This window comes from Mustelus asterias, chromosome 14 (assembly GCF_964213995.1).
Source record: "Mustelus asterias chromosome 14, sMusAst1.hap1.1, whole genome shotgun sequence".
In the NCBI taxonomy this organism is placed as follows: domain Eukaryota; kingdom Metazoa; phylum Chordata; class Chondrichthyes; order Carcharhiniformes; family Triakidae; genus Mustelus; species Mustelus asterias.
The window spans coordinates 82051784-82068998 of record NC_135814.1 but is presented as its reverse complement, the minus strand read 5'-3'; the positions used below and the strand labels follow the sequence as shown (position 1 = coordinate 82068998).

The 17215-nt window shown below is 44.8% G+C and overlaps 1 protein-coding gene across 1 annotated transcript in view; it reads left to right on the top strand.

Moving 5' to 3' along the window:
• The window catches only part of LOC144503408 (microtubule-associated protein 2-like), a 358193-nt gene that overhangs the window by 46785 nt on the left and 294193 nt on the right, over positions 1 to 17215 (top strand). Inside the window, exon 2 of the mRNA XM_078227719.1 lies at positions 15079 to 15161. The gene's annotated coding sequence lies outside the window, so the exon portion shown is untranslated. The remainder of the gene's footprint in view (positions 1 to 15078; positions 15162 to 17215) is intronic.

Here is a 17215-nt window from a genome sequence, read left to right as displayed (position 1 = left end):
ACCTCATGTCTCCATCAGTGCTCTGGGATAAATCATTTATTCCTTGGATTGTTTTCTTTTTAGCCCTTGTAACTGAGATGAGGACTTTTATTTTAGAAACATAGAAAAACTACAGCACAAACAGGCCCTTCGGCCCACAAGTTGTGCCGAACACATCCCTACCTTCTAGACCTACCTATAACCCTCCATCCTATTAAGCTCCATGTACTCATCCAGGAGTCTCTTAAAAGACCCTATTGAGTTCGCCTCCACCACCACTGACGGCAGCCGATTCCACTCGCCCACCACCTTCTGTGTGAAAGACTTATCCCTAACATCTCCCCTGTACCTACTCCCCAGCACCCTAAACCTGTGTCCTCTCGTAGCAGACATTTCCACCCTGGGAAAAAGCCTCTGAGAGTCCTCTATGCCTCTCAACATCTTATACACCTCTATTAGGTCTCCTCTCATCCTTCGTCTCTCCAAGGAGAAAAGACCGAGCTCCCTCAGCCTATCCTCTTAAGGCATGCCACTCAATCCAGGCAACATCCTTGTAAATCTCCTCTGCACCCTTTCAATCTTTTCCACATCTTTCCTATAGTGAGACGACCAGAACTGAGCACAGTACTCCACGTAGGGTCTGACGAGGGTCTTATATCGCTGCATCATTATCCCCGGACTCCTAAACTCAATCCCTCGATTGATAAAGGCCAGCACACCATACGCCTTCTTAACCACCTCCTCCACCTGCGGTGCTGATTTTAGAGCCCTATGGACCCGGACCCCAAGGACCTTCTGATCCTCTACAGTACTAAGAGTCTTTCCCTTTATATTGTACTCCTTCATCCCATTTGACCTACCAAAATGGACCACGACGCATTTATCTGGGTTGAAGTCCGTCTGCCACTTCTCCGCCCAGTCTTGCATCCTATCTATGTCGCTCTGTAACTTCTGACATCCCTCCAGACTATCCACAATCCCACCAACCTTCGTGTCATCGGCAAACTTACCAACCCATCCCTCCACTTCCTCATCCAGGTCATTTATGAAAATGACAAACAGCAAGGGTCCCACAACAGATCCCAGGGGCACACCACTGGTGACCGACCTCCATTTAGAAAAAGACCCATCTATACCCACTCTTTGCCTCCTTTGGGCAAGCCAGTTCTGGATCCACCGGGCAGCAGCCCCTTGGATCCCATGCCCTCTCACTTTTTCTAGAAGCCTTGCATGGGGGACCTTATCGAACGCCTTGCTAAAATCCATATAAACCACATCTACCGCTTTCCCTTCGTCAATGTGTTTAGTCACATTTTCGAAGAACTCCACCAGGCTCGTAAGGCATGATCTGCCCTTGACAAAGCCATGCTGAGTATTCTTGATCATATTAAATCTCTCTAAATGCTCATATATCCTGTCCCTCAGGATCTTCTCCATCAGTTTACCAACCACTGAGGTTAGACTCATCGGTCGGTAATTACCTGGGCTACCTTCTTGAAAATAGGAACCACATCTGCAATCCTCCGGCACCTCTCCCGTCTCCATCCACGACGCAAAGATCATCACCAGAGGCTCTGCAATCTCTTCCCTCGCCTCTCACAGTAACCTGGGGTACATCCCATCCGGACCCGGCGACTTATCTATCTTGATGCCATTCAAAGATTCCAGCACAACCTCTTAAAGTCCACATACTCGATCCTTTCAGTCCACCGCACGCCCGCAGTACATCCACCCAGGTCCTTCTCCTCTGTGAAAACCGAGGCAAAATACTCATTGAGTACCTCTGCCATTTCTACTGGTATACTTGTCTAGAAATACTTAATGCTACTTGGGCTTCAGGAATATACGTTGCTCATTCATTCACTGGAGATCTAATCATTCAGATCATTAACTATATTTTGCTCATTCTCTATTATGGCCCTGTTTGTATCCTGAGTTGTCCTTGTTCTTTGATGACTGTTGTACTGCTGAAGTGTTCAAAGAGTGTCTTACCATTATGTGTGAATAGGTTCTTTTTTCCAAATCCCTTTGCCCAGTTAACTGGTTGCTTAATGTGGTTTTGCGTTTCCTGTCCTTGTGCAGGATTTGTAGAGATAATTTGTCATCTTAAATTTACTTGTGACAAATTACTTTTGATACTCTTGTTAAATCTGAGGAAAGTCACCTTTTGCTTGATTTGAAATGATTCTGAAATATGAATTAAACTATTTTAATAAAACACAATTTCAATTCAAATCAAGTTCAATGAAGCTACATTTAATTGACTATTCTAATCAATTCAGATTGTGCTTACTCACATTTATCTGAAAATTGTGTTCAGTGTTGCAGACATGGTGGGGGGGGAATTAATTTAAATGCCCTGATTTCTCCTCTCACTACCCATCCGTAAAGAAAAAGGACTTTGCTGATTTTTGCTTTCCTCTTTATAAGTGGTGGTGTATCTTCCCCAGCCTCTAAATTTGGAGTGTGCCAATTCTCTCTGAATAACTTGCACAGCAAACTTGAAATAATATAAAATAAGGGGTTGGTCTATTTCACATACACACAAAACATCGGAAAAAAGCTTTTGCAACATCCACCCCTTTTGTACTCATACAAGGAAAGTGGGATAAGGGAAACAAAGGAGTTTAGGACTAGAACATAGAACATAGAACATAGAAAGCCACAGCACAAACAGGCCCTTCGGCCCACAAGTTGCGCCGATCACATCCCCACCTCTAGGCCTATCTATAGCCCTCAATCCCATTAAATCCCATGTACTCATCCAGAAGTCTCTTAAAAGACCCCAACGAGTTTGCCTCCACCACCACCGACGTCAGCCGATTCCACTCACCCACCACCCTCTGAGTGAAAAACTTACCCCTGACATCCCCCCTGTACCTACCCCCCAGCACCTTAAACCTGTGTCCTCTCGTAGCAACCATTTCAGCCCTTGGAAATAGCCTCTGAGAGTCCACCCTATCCAGACCCCTCAACATCTTGTAAACCTCTATCAGGTCACCTCTCATCCTTCGTCTCTCCAGGGAGAAGAGACCAAGCTCCCTCAACCTATCCTCATAAGGCATGCCCCCCAATCCAGGCAACATCCTTGTAAATCTCCTCTGCACCCTTTCAATGGCTTCAACATCTTTCCTGTAATGAGGTGACCAGAACTGCGCGCAGTACTCCAAGTGGGGTCTAACCAGGGTCCTATAAAGCTGCAGCATTATCTCCCGACTCCTAAACTCAATCCCTCGATTAATGAAGGCTAGTACGCCATACGCCTTCTTGACCGCATCCTCCACCTGCGAGGCCGATTTAAGAGTCCTATGGACCCGGACCCCAAGGTCCCTCTGATCCTCTACACTGCTAAGAATGGTACCCTTCATTTTATACTGCTGCTCCATCCCATTGGATCTGCCAAAATGGATCACCACACACTTATCCGGGTTGAAGTCCATCTGCCACTTCTCCGCCCAGTCCTGCATTCTATCTATGTCTCGCTGCAACTTCTGACATCCCTCCAAACTATCCACAACACCACCTACCTTGGTGTCGTCAGCAAACTTACCAACCCATCCCTCCACTTCCTCATCCAGGTCATTTATGAAAATGACAAACAGCAAGGGTCCCAGAACAGATCCCTGGGGCACTCCACTGGTCACTGACCTCCATGCAGAGAAAGACCCCTCCACAGCCACTCTCTGCCTTCTGCAGGCAAGCCAGTTCTGGATCCACAAGGCAACAGCCCCTTGGATCCCATGCCCTCTCACTTTCTCAAGAAGTCTTGCATGGGGGACCTTATCGAACGCTTTGCTGAAGTCCATATAGACCACATCCACCGCTCTTCCTTCGTCAATGTGCTTGGTCACATTTTCAAAGAACTCAACCAGGCTCGTAAGGCACGACCTGCCCCTGACAAAGCCGTGCTGACTACTTTTGATCATACTAAACTTCTCTAGATGATCATAAATCCTGTCTCTCAGGATCCTCTCCATCAACTTACCAACCACTGAGGTTAGACTCACCGGTCGGTAATTTCCCGGGCTGTCCCTGTTCCCTTTCTTGAATATAGGGACCACATCCGCAATCCTCCAATCCTCCGGAACCTCTCCCGTCTCCATCGCGATGCAAAGATCATCGCCAAAGGCTCCGCAATCTCCTCCCTCGCCTCCCACAGTAACCTGGGGTACATCCCATCCGGTCCCGGCGACTTACCAACCTTGATGCCATTCAATAGTTCCAACACATCCTCTTTCTTTATGTCCACATGCTCGATCCTTTCTGTCCTCCGCAATCCAGCAGTACAACCACCCAGATCCCTTTCCACCGTGAATACCGAGGTAAAGTATTCATTAAGCACCTCCGCCATTTCTAACGGTTCCGCACAAACTTTTCCCCCTTCACCTTTTAAGGGTCCTATGCCTTCACATCTCATCCTTTTACTCTTGACATATTTGTAGAAAGCCTTGGGATTCTCCTTAATCTTACCCGCCAAGGTCTTCTCATGACCCCTTCTCGCTCTCCTAATTTCCTTCTTAAGCTCCTTCCTACATCGCGTATACTCCTCTAAATCCTTAACACCTCCTAGCTCTCTGAACCTTCTGTACGCCTCTCTTTTCTTATTTACCAGGTTCATCACAACCTTCGTGCACCACGGTTCCCGTACCCTACCAACACCCCCCTGTCTCATCGGAACGTTGTCATGCAGAGCTCCAGACAAACATTCCTTGAAAATCCTCCACTTTCCTTCGGCACTTTTCCCCAAGAATGCCTCCTTCCAATTTACCCGTCTAATTTCCTCCCTGATGACACTGTATTTCCCTTTACTCCAGAGAAACACTTTCCTAGCCTGCCTGACCCTATCTCTTTCCAATGCTATCGTGAAGGAGATAGAATTATGATCGCTATCCCCAAGATGCTCACCCACCGAGAGATCCTCCACCTGTCCAGGTTCATTAGCCAGCACCAGATCAAGAACAGCCTCTCCTCTAGTAGGCTTATCCACATACTGTGTCAGGAAACTCTCCTGGACACACCTAACAAACTCCTCTCCATCCAAACCCCTAGCCCTAGGGATATTCCAATCTATGTTTGGGAAATTAAAATCTCCCATCACGACAACTCTGTTATTCCTACATCTCTCCAGGATCTGTTTCCCCATCTGCTCCTCAACATCTCTGTTACTATTGGGCGGCCTATAGAAAACACCCAGCAAAGTTACCGACCCCTTCCTGTTCCTAACCTCCACCCACAGAGATTCCGTAGTCAGTCCCTCCACGGCGTCCACCTTCTCTACAGCCGTGACACTATCCCTGATCAACAGTGCCACTCCCCCCCCTCTCTTGCCTCCCTCCCTGTCCTTCCTGAAACATCTAAAACCCGGCACCTGAAGCACCCAGTCCTGTCCCTGAGACATCCAAGTCTCCGTAATGGCCACCACATCACAATTCGAAGCAGCAATCCACGCTCCAAGCTCATCCACTTTATTCACTACACTCCTGGCATTAAAATAGACACATCTCAGACCTTCAGCCTGAGCACTTCCCTTCTCCCTCACTCGTCTAACCTCCCTCTTACCCTGTCTACATTCCTTATCTATTTGCGAGCTAACCTCCTCGCTCTCAGTCCCCTCATTTCGATTCCCTCCCCCCAACCTTTCTTGTTTAAAGTCTCACCAGTAGCCTTAGCCAACCTTCCCGCCAGGATATTGGTCCCCCTGGGATTCAAGTGCCACCCGTCTTTTTTAAACAGGTCACACCTGCCCCTAAAGAGGTCCCAATGATCCAAGTACCCAAATCCTTGTCCCTTGCTCCAGTCCCTCAGCCACGCATTAATTCTCCACCGATTCCTGTTCTCACTCTCCCGCGGCACAGGCAGCAATCCCGAGATTACTACCTTTGCATTCCTCTTTCTCAGCTGTCTACCCAACTCCCTATATTCTCTTTTCATGACCCCTTCCCTCTTCCTACCGATGTCAGCAGTACCTATATGCATCACGACCTTGGGCTCCTCTCCCTCCCCCTTCAGGATTTCTGGGACTCGACCAGAGACATCCCGGACCCCTGCACCAGGGAGGCAAACCACCATCCGAGAGTCCCGTCTGTGTCCGCAAAAACGCCTATCTGACCCTCTCACCGTAGAGTCCCCAATTAGCACTACCCTCCTTTCCTTACCCCTTTGCACTACTGGGCCAGGCTCAGCTCCAGAGACACTGCCACCGCTGCTTCCCCCAGGTGGGCTGTCCACCCCAGTAGTACTCAGACAGGAGTACTTATTATTAAGGGGCACATCCACCGGGGTGCTCACCATCACCCGAGCTTTCTCCTTCCTCACTGTTACCCAGTTACCCTCCTCCCGTGGTCCCGGTGTGACCACCTGCCGATAGCTCCTGTCAATGACCTCCTCACTATCCCTAACCCGGCGAAGCTCCTCGAGCTGCAATTCCAGTTCCCTAACATGGTCCCTTAGGAACCGCAGCTCAACACACCCAGCACAGATATGGTCGTCCGGGAGGCTAGGAGCCTCCAGGACCTCCCACATCCTACATTGGGAACAACATACTGGCCTGACAGTCATAATTGCCCTTTTAAACACAGGGAAAAAAGTGAATGAAGAATATTCCTCTCTGTTCCAAATTATTTCTACCAAGGTACCCGGAGAAAAGTAACTTATAAATAAAATTTTTTTAAAAATAAGAAACTCACCCCTGCTCGCCCTTTCTGCCTAAGCCCGATGAGCCAAAGCCCCTCAGTTCTCACTCAGCTCCGTCTCACTCCGCTGCCCGCTCCCAACGCTGCCCGCTAGATAGTGGGACCTGCCTTTTAAACCTCCTGTGCACTAAAAAAAAAACTCAAGAGACCCTTCCCAGTAAACCCCGCGGCCACTGCCGGTTGCGCGCCAAAATTTAAAACTAAATTAAATAAATAAATAACACCCGCGGAAAAGTACTTAAAACTAATTCTTACCCCAAAAATCCTGTCACCAGTCACAGCTCTGCCTTTCTCCACAGCAACAAGAGCAACTAGACCATGATAAAAATACAAGTTATGGTTTTACATGAATCTAGAATCCAGGATCAAAGTCTAATGGAAGGCTTCTTTCGAGGGTATGTTGATTGACGGTTCCAGTGTCTTTCCAGAAGTGAGGCTTCCACAAGGGAGGAAGGCGCACTGAGTTTAATTATGTTTGAAGGCACTGGTTCCAATGTTCCAGTAGTTCACAGTGTAGGTGAGGGCCAAGCATTTGTACCTGGACAGAACTCTTTCTGCTGCTACCTGTTGGATGGTAAGATGGCGGACAGTGCAGACTGTTAGAGTTACTGTTCCCTTCAGAGGCCAAACAGCGATTGCAGGTTCCAACATTGTAGTAGAGGAATTCAGACAGCTCAAGTCTCAGTTACATGACAGCATGTTTTGGACAACTAATGAGGCCCTTGGTTGAAACCCATTGGGCGGGATCTTACTGGCTCGTCTTGTCAATCAATCGGCGTGTTGTGCTGGTAAGATAGGATGAAACCCCATTTTTCACCTCTCGTGATCTTGCCAGCAAAAAACCTACCGTTTTCTCACCTGTTATACACTGAGAATTATTTTGAGAAAACTCTGCTCATTGCATTTGGGGGCAGGTGAAGGTTGGCCCATTAACACCACCTTGGAATATTAGGAGTCACAAATAGCTACATTTGTCCATTACTGGCTGGGGCAGACATATTGGGGCAAATTTTCCTGTTCCGCCCACCACAGGAATTGTAGCAGGCAAGGGGCAGACCATGGAAATGTCTGCTGACCTCAGGCAGGAGTTTCTGGTTTCAGGACGAATGCGGATGGAAAATCTCACCCATCAGCTCCAGGGCTGGGGCTCTGCCTTTCAAATGGGAAAAGGCTTGGTCTATTTCTGTGGAATTCCACAGAAATTTCTGTGGGAGCCAAGAGGCATTCGCGCATCTTTGAAAAATAATGAGCTCCTTGCTCATTTCTTGAAGATTAGAAATTCCTCTGGCATGAGTCACAGCTGGTCGTGGAAAGCCTTTTAGTAGTTTGAGTAGTCTGGGTAATGTAGATATTTATTTATTTTCCATCCCTTCTCAACTGAAACATCAACATTAAACTTAAAATGATGTTTCACATTTTCTTAATTAAAGTGTTGTTGAACCACCCTCCCAGGAGTTACAAGGATAGGGTGGGGAGGGGGAACCTGGGTAAGATGCTGTTTCAGAGAGTCGGTGCAGACTCGATGGGCTGAATGGCTGCCTTCTGCGCTGTTGGGAATCTGTGGATTAAAGGATTTTTGATTCAAAGGTGGAATCCCAATATTGATGCCAAATTTACACTTAGTTGCAAATGGCTGAAGTGGCTGAGCTTTCTAATTTTAACTTGTAACTCGATGCTTTAACACTTAGATTGTCCTTGCCCCTCTATTTTTTAGCATGAGTTAAGTATTAGCCTGGACTGTACCAGAGAACCAGTTTTTCACAGAGTAGAATAAAAGCTTGTTAAATTCTTTGTGTAAATTATGTATCACTAATTTCATCTTCTAGCTTGTGGTGCAAGATTTCAACCTGCAATGGTAAATTACTTGTCATTGAGTCAAGAAAAAAGAGATTAGAAGGGGTGACTGAAAGCTTGCTGAACAAAATGTGACTTCTCATAAAGGCAGGAGAATGGGGATGAGAAAAATAATCAGCCATCGAGCAGGCTCGATGGGCCGAGTGGCCTAATTCTGCTCCTATGTCTTATGGTCTAAAATGTGTTTTAAGGAGGGTCTTAAAGGACCGGAAGGAGGCGGGATGGTTTAAAGAGGCACTGGCTTCAATTAATTAGGTAAAAGTCCAAAAGTTGAGTCTTTCTCTGGGCTCTGGAAAACCCAACCCGTGCACCTTTGTGATTCTTAAACAGCACACCAGAGTTGGGTTCACAATACTGTCTGCAAGCTAAGCTGGAGTATTGAGGAGTGTGGATGCAGAGGCAGAAGGCCCATCTCCGTTCTCCAACACAGTATCCTAGCTCCCAACAGTGTTTAAAGGCCTGCTAAACATTGTCCATCAACTCCATCACTCCTCCACATACCTCTCATTCGAGTCCATGCCTCCCTCAGATCACCCTGTGACCTCTGCTCCTACCCCCCCCCCTCAGATCACCCATGTCATCTCTATGTCCTCCATTTAACTTGCATTGCCATTTACCAAACCATACGGAGTCCATAGATTCCAGGCAATATCAATGGAAAATATCTTGCATTCTTTGGGGAAAAAATAAATTGCTTACTATTCAACATAAGTCTCTATATCATTACTTCTCAGAAAAAAATATGTTCTCCCACATGAAAAAATATTGCAATACTTATAATCCTATTAACTTGTCAACAAACCAAAACTGCATCAAAGTGACAATCTATTAAAACTTGAAACTCATTCATTCTCAGATGAATAGAACACTTATTGTGCTGAAACTCAGCCAAGCATTGACAATATCACAAGTGGTCCAAACAATAGTCTATTCTCTGTGAAAGAAAGGGTAACAGGTTCTCATTTCAATTTTAAAGCCTGTCAATCAATATAATGAAGCAAGTGGTTAGCATTTTTTTCAAGTAAGTAATGGTAGCCAGAAATATTGTAATATTTTTCACAGCAAGATGGTGCTTTCTACATTGGAAAAGCCTTGTGCTGCTTGTGAACAGACACACAAAGCTGGTCAATATAAGAGTCAACTTTAAAGGACAGATATCTAAGATGAATCACTGCAGTAAAAACAGACTACACTTGAAGATGTGAATTCACTCTTTCAGAATGTTCCTGTCTCCTCAGCAGGCTTTCCATTTTCTTTACACAGTATCAAGCCTGACATGCTTTAAATGGGCTTCCAAAACCCTGCACCACCAACAAAAATGGTGTGCATGAGAGTGGTCATCCTTCATTTGAAATGTGAAACCTGGCATTGGTGAGTGGAGAAATGATGGCATATGTGCAATTGGTTAAGAAAAGCCAGTGAGGAAAATGGCGAGGGGTTGCGAATGCAACGGAAAATTGAGTTTCCTCCCAAAAAAAAACAAAGTATGGCCATTCATGCACCAAAATGCACTTCCACACAGAGGCGAAACTCTGGTCCCAAGTGAGGGCTTTTTTACTGAGCTTGACAATAAGAGGACGGTGTGGTTGGATATGTCAGAGACTGCAAAATTTGGGAAGGATGAGGAGGGATAAGAGATCATGGTTACAGAGGATCTTACCTGTGACTTTGGTTCAGATTGTTTCAACAGATTGCGGAAACCTCAGTGTCAGGGAGGTTTACAGCATGGAAACAGGCCCTTTGGCCCAACTTGTCCATGTTGCACTTCTTAAAAAAAAACTCCTAAACTAGTCCCAATTGCCCGCATTTGGCCCATGTCCCGCCATACCCATCTTACCCATGTAACTGTCCAAACGCTTTTTAAAAGACAAAATTGTACCGGCCTTTCCTACTACCTCTGGCAGCTTGTTCCAGACACTCACCACCCTCTGTGTGAAAAAATTGCTCCTCTTTTGTATCTCTCCCCTCTCACCTTAAACCTATGCCCTCTAATTTTAAACTCTCCTACCTTTGGGAAAAGATATTGCCTATCTAGCTGATCTATGCCCCTCATTATTTTCTAAACCTCTATAAAATCACCCCTCAGCCTTCTACGCTCCAGAGGAAAAAATTCCAGTCTATCCAGCCTCTCCTTATAACTCAAACCATCAAGTCCTGGTAACATCCTAGTAAATCTCTTCTGCACTCTTTCTAGTTTAATAATATCCTTTCTATAACAGGGTGACCAGAACTGTACACAGTATTCCAAGTGTGGCCGTACCAATATCTTGTACAACTTCAACAAGATGTCCCAACTCCTGTATTCAATGTTCTGACCAATGAAACCAAGCATGCTGAATGCCATCTTTACCACTCTATCCATCTGTGACTCCACTTTCAAGGAACTATGAACCTGTACCCCTAGATCTCTTTGTTCTGTAACTCTCCCCAACGTCCGACCATTAACTGAGTAAATCCTGCCCTGGTTCAATCTACCAAAATGCATCACCTTGCATTTATCTAAATTAAATTCCATCTGCCATTCGTCAGCCCACTGGCCCAATTGATCAAGATCCCGCTGCATCCGAGATAACCTTCTTCACTGTCCACTATGCCACCAATCTTGGTGTCATCTGCAAACTTACTAACCATGCCTCCTATATTTTCACCCAAATCATTAATATAATGATTTTCACCCAAATCATTAATATAATGACACATGGAAATATGACATTATAGCCATTAGTGAAACTTGGCTACAGGAGGGGCAGGACTGGCAGCTCAATGTTCCAGGGTTCCAATGTTTCAGGCGGGATAGAGGCAGAGGGATAAAAGGTGGGGGGGGAGGGGGGGGTGGCATTGTTGGTCAGGGAAAATGTTACAGCAGTACTCAGGCAGAATAGACTAGGGAGCTTGTCTACAGAGGCCCTATGGGTGGAGCTGAGAAACAGGAAAGGTACGACCACATTAATGGGGTTGTATTATAGACCACCCAATAGTCAGCGAGAATTGGAGGAGCAAATCAGCAGAGAGATAGCTGTGACAACTGCAAGAAACACAAAGTTGTGATAGTAGGGGATTTTAATTTTCACATATAGATTGGGACTCGCATACTGTTAAAGGTTTAGACGGGGTAGAGTTTGTAAAATGTGTTCAGGAAAATTTTCTATATAGAGGTGCCAACCAGAGAGGATGCGATATTGGATCTCCTATTGGGAAATGAGTTGGGGCAGGTGATGGATGAGAGTGTGAGGGAACACTTTGGATCCAGTAATCATAATGCCATTAGTTTCAATCTGATCATGGATAAGGATAGATCTGGTCCTCGGGTTGAAGTTCTGAACTGGAAAAAGGCCAAATTTGATTAAATGAGAAGGGATCTGGGAAGTGTGGATTGGCACAGGCTGTTCTCTGGTAAGGATGTAAATAGAAAGTGGGAGGCCTTCAAAGGAGAAATTTTGAGAGTGCAGAGTTTGTATGTTCCTGTCAGGATTAAAGGCAAAGTAAATAGGAATAAGGAACCTTGGTTCTCGAGGGAGATTGTAACACTGACTAAGAGGAAGAGAGAGTTGTATGAAATGTACAGGCAGCAAGGAGCAGATCAGATGCTCGAGGAGTATAAAAAGTACAAGAAGCTACTTAAGAGGGAAATCAGGAGGGCTAAAAGAAGACATGAGGTTGCTTTGGCAGACAGAGTGAAGGAAAATCCAAAGAGCTTCTATAGGTATGTTAGGAGCAAAAGGATAGTGAGGGATAAAATTGGTCCTCTTGAAGACCAGAGTGGTAGACTGTGTATGGAACCAAAAGAGATGGGGGAGATACTAAATGGTTTTTTTGCATCCGTATTTACTGAGGAAATGGGCATGGAGTCTATGGAAACAGGTCGGGAGGTCATGGAACAGGTCGGGAGGTCATGGAACCTTTACAGGTTAAAGGGGAGGAGGCGCTGTCTTGAGGCAAATCAGAGTGGATAAATCCCCAGGACCGGACAGGGCATTCCCACAGACCTTGAGGGAAGCTAGTGTTGAACTAGCAGGGGCCCTGGCAGACATATTTAAAATGTCAGTATTCACGGGGGAATTGTCGGATGATTGGAGGGTGGCTCATGTTGTTCTGTTGTTTAAAAACGATTCCTAAAGAAATCTGGGAAATTATAGGCCAGTAAGTTTGACGTCGGTGGTGGACAGGTTATTGGAAGGTGTGAAAAGGGATAGGATCTACAAATATTTGGATAGACAGGGACTTATTAGGGAGAGTCAACATGGCTTTGTGCATGGTAGGTAATGTTTAACCAATCTATTAGAGTTTTTCGAGGAGGTTAGCAGGAAATTGGATGAAGGGAAGGCGGTGGATGTTGTCTACCTGGATTTCAGCAAGGCCTTTGACAAGGTCCCTCATGGGAGGTTAGTTAGGAAGGGTCAGTCGCTAGGTGTACATGGGGAGGTAGTAAATTGGATTAGACATTGGCTCAATGGAAGAAGCCAGAGAGTGGTTGTGGAGGATTGCTTCTCAGAGTGGAGTCCTGTGACTAGTGGTGTGCTGCAGGGATCGGTGTTGGGTCCATTGCTGTTTGTCATCTATATCAATGATCTGGATGATAATGTGGTACATTGGATCAGCAATTTTGCTGATGATACAAAGATTGGAGGTGTAGGGGACAGAGGGGAAGGTTTTCAAAGCTTGCAGAGGGATTTGGACCAGCTAGAAAAATGGGCTGAAAAATGGCAAATGGAATTTAACGCAGACAAGTGTGAGATATTGCACTTTGGAAGGACAAACCAAAGAAGAACGTACAGGGTAAATGGTAGGACTCTGAAGAGTGCAGTTGAACAGAGGAATCAGGGAATACAGGTACAGAATTCCCTAAAAGTGACGTCAAAGAGTGCCTTTGGTACATAGGCCTTTATATACATCAGAGTATCGAGTATAAAAGTTGGAGTGTTATGGTAAGGTTATATAAGGCATTGGTGAGGCCGAATTTAGAGTATTGTGTACAGTTTTGGTCACCTAGTTACAGGAAGGATGTAAATAAGGTTGAAAGATTGCAGAGAAGGTTCACAAGGATGTTGCAGGGACTTGAGAAGCTGAGTTACAGAGAGAGATTGAATAGGTTGGGACTTTATTCCCTGGAGCGTAGAAGAATGAGGGGAGATTTGATAGAGGTGTACAAGATTTTGATGGGTATAGATGGAGTGAATGCAAGCAGGCTTTTTCCACTGAGGCTAGGGGAGAAAAAAACCAGAGGGCATGGGTTAAGGGTGAAAGGAGAAAAGCTTAAAGGGAATATTAGGGGGGACTTCTTCACGCAGAGAGTGATAGGAGTGTGGAATGAGCTACTGGATAAAGTGGTAAATGCGTGGTCACTTTTAACATTTAAGAAAAACTTGGACGGGTTCATGGATGAGAGAGGTGTGGAGGGATATGGTCCAAGTGCAGGTCTGTGGGACTAGGCAAAAAATGGTTTGGCACAGACAAGAAGGGCCAAAAGGCCTGTTTCTGAGCTGTAATTTTCTATGGTTGTATAAATGACAAATAACAGTGGACCCAGCACTGATCCCTGAGGCACACCGCTGGTCACAGGTCTCCAGTTTGAAAAACAATCCTCTACAACCACCCTCTAGCTTCTGTCATCAAGCCAATTTTGCCAACCTGATAGAGATTGAATTATGGAGTTGCAACATTGTGGTAGGGGGTTGTTGGTTTGGGGGGGAGGCGGAGGGGTGCGAGGCGTGGAGGAGAACACATTCAAGAACTTTGGCATTGAAAGATAGGGGCAACATAGAAACATAGAAGATAGGAGCAGGAGGAGGCCATTCGGCCCTTCAAGCCTGCTTAGCCATTCATCATGATTATGACTGATCGTCCAACTCAATCGCCTAATCCTGCTTTCTCCCCATGACCTTTGATCCCGTTCGCCCCAAGTGTTATATCGAGCTGCCTCTTAAATACATTCAATGTTTTGGCATCAACTACATCAACACAGGCTCATCACTCTTTGGGTGAAGAAATGTCTCCCCATTTCTGTCCTAAATGGTCTACCCTGTATCCTCAGACTGTGACCCCTGGTTCTGGGCACCCCCACCATCGAGAACATCCTTCTTGCATCTACCCTGGCTAGCCCTGTTAGAATTTTATAAGTCTCTATGAGATTCCCCCCCCCCCTCATTCGTCTGAACTCCAACAAAAACAATTCTAACCTAGTCAATTTCTCCTCATGTATCAGTCCCTTGGGGACTTAGTTGGGGAGATGGAACTGTTTTGTAATGCCAGATGGCATGGTAGCGTCGGAGGGATGGTGGGTGCTCATCAATTAGTGGAAATGGGGGTCAAGAGAACAGAAAGTGGGACTTGGGATAAGATGAGCTCAGAGAGGGCATGTGGATCAATGAAAAATGAGAAAATGTTTGGTATTTTGGGATAGCCTTGCAGAAGTTTGGTTTTGTGGGTAAGGGGAAACGGAAGCTGAAAAGATGGTCTCAGGCTTAGCGACAAAGATGTTTGTGTGTCCTACTTTTTATTTTAACTGTGTGAAGTTGAGCGTGTTTTACACCTTGATCATTTTATTTTAACATAGATAGCCGTTGCATAGAGGAATAAATACTTTGGAAGATCAGCTATTGAGTCAACAGAGAAAAAGTTGGATCCTCTGCTTTTGAGGTAAGTACAGTTTTTAAAAAAAATCTTGCTCTGAACGTGGGTGTTGCTGGTAAGACTAGCATTTATGTATGACATTTTTAGAAAATATTCTTCAATTCATCCCCTCAAAAAATTGATGTGAACAAAGCAAAAGGTCAAGATGCTCAAGAAAATTTACTTAACTATGTTCATCCACTTATCTGCACCAATGACTCATACCCTTCAAAAGCTGAACATTTGGATTCTAGTGATATATGAATGCTGCAGTCTCGTAAATTGTTAAATGTATCACTGCATTAGATGTATGAAGTTACAGCAAGAGATTTCAAGTCTAATGATGTGTGACTCATTTAATTTGGTATTGTGCTGCCATCCTAGATGTTTTAAACCAATCATGATGAAAAAGAAAGAGGGTGCACAGGAAGTAGAGGAGATGAAACATAAGCCTGTAGGTAGAGAAACAAGGCAGAAACTTATAACTTGTGCAATATTTTCATGAAATAATAGTTTAGATACCAAATAAAATCTCACTTGTAGCTCACGCCACCCCACCTCATAAAAAACCTTAATTCCCAAATGTTCTTGTACCTCGCCCTTTAATACAGAAGTCACACACTCGCACTCCATCAAACAAACCATAGAATCCCTACAGTGCAGAAAGAGGCCTTTAAGCTCAACGTGTCTGCACTGACTCTCCAACAGAGCAACTTACCCAGGCACTATTCCCATAACCCCATGTATTTACCTCGCTAATTCCCCCTAACCAAAATATCTTTAGACTCTTAAGAGGCAATTTAACAAGGCCAACCTACTTAACCTGCACATCTTTCGACTGTGGGAGGAAACTGGAGAACCGAGAGGAAACGCATGCAGACATGGAGAGAACGTGCAAACCCCACACAGCCACTCAAGACTGGAATTGAACTCGGGCCCCTGGGCGCTGTGAGGCAGCAGTGTTACCCACTGTGCCACCGTGCTGCCCAGATTGACAAGTAGGAGTATGGTTTTATAGTTATTATCGAGAGTTGGCTCGAAGAAGCAGGATTTGGAACATAACATTCCTGATGGCAGGGTTTTCAGATGAGATTTTGGGGGATTAAAAAAAGGAATGGGGTGGCAGTATTGATTAAAGAAACAATTGTAGCTGTGAGAAGAGATGATATGGCAGAGCGATCATCAAGTGACATGGTTTGAAGTGAAGAACAAAAAAGGGGCAATCACAATACTGTGTTCTCCATTGAGACAAAGATAGAAGAGCAAATATGCAGGCACATCGCTGAGGCATGCAAAAACAATAGTACTGGTGGGATATTTCAAATGCTGTCATATTAACTGTGATAGAATTAGTGTAAAAGGCATAGAGAGAGCAGATTACTTAAAATACAAACTGGAGAACATTTTTTTAGCCAATATGTAGTAAGCCCAACAAGAAGGGGGGTGGTTCTGGATTTAGTCTTTGAGAATGAAGCTGGATGGGTGAGCAGGGGCTATCATTTGAAGAGCACTTTGGTGGAAGTGATCATAATTCAGTTAGATTTATCGTAGTTGTGTAAAAGGAGAAAGATAGACCAAGTATAAAAAGTTCTCAATTGGGGATTTTAGTCAGCTGAAATGTGATTGAGCTAACATGGCCTGGAAAGTATTATTTAAAGGTAAACCAGTGCCAGATCAGTGGGAGGCTTTCAAAGGAATGATAGTGATTTCAGATTAAGTATGTTCCTTTAAACAAAAAGCATGGAGCTAAGAAATTCAAAACCCTTGGCTGTCAAGGGGCTTGAAGGAGACAATAAAGAAAAGAAAGGACATACAGCAGAAAAACTGATGGAATATAAGAAGTGTATAAAAAGGAAATTAGGAAAACAAAGTGAAGACATGAAAAAATATTGGCAAGTAAATCAAGGAAAATCTAAAGCTTTTTAAAATAAATACATAAAGAGCAAGAGATTAACTCAGAAAGAGTAGTGCCTGTTAGGGATCACAAAGATAACTTGTGTGTTCAGGTGAAAAGTGTTGACATGATCCTTTGAATACCTTGCATCTGTTTTCACAAAAGAGAGGGTGTTGTGTGAGATTAG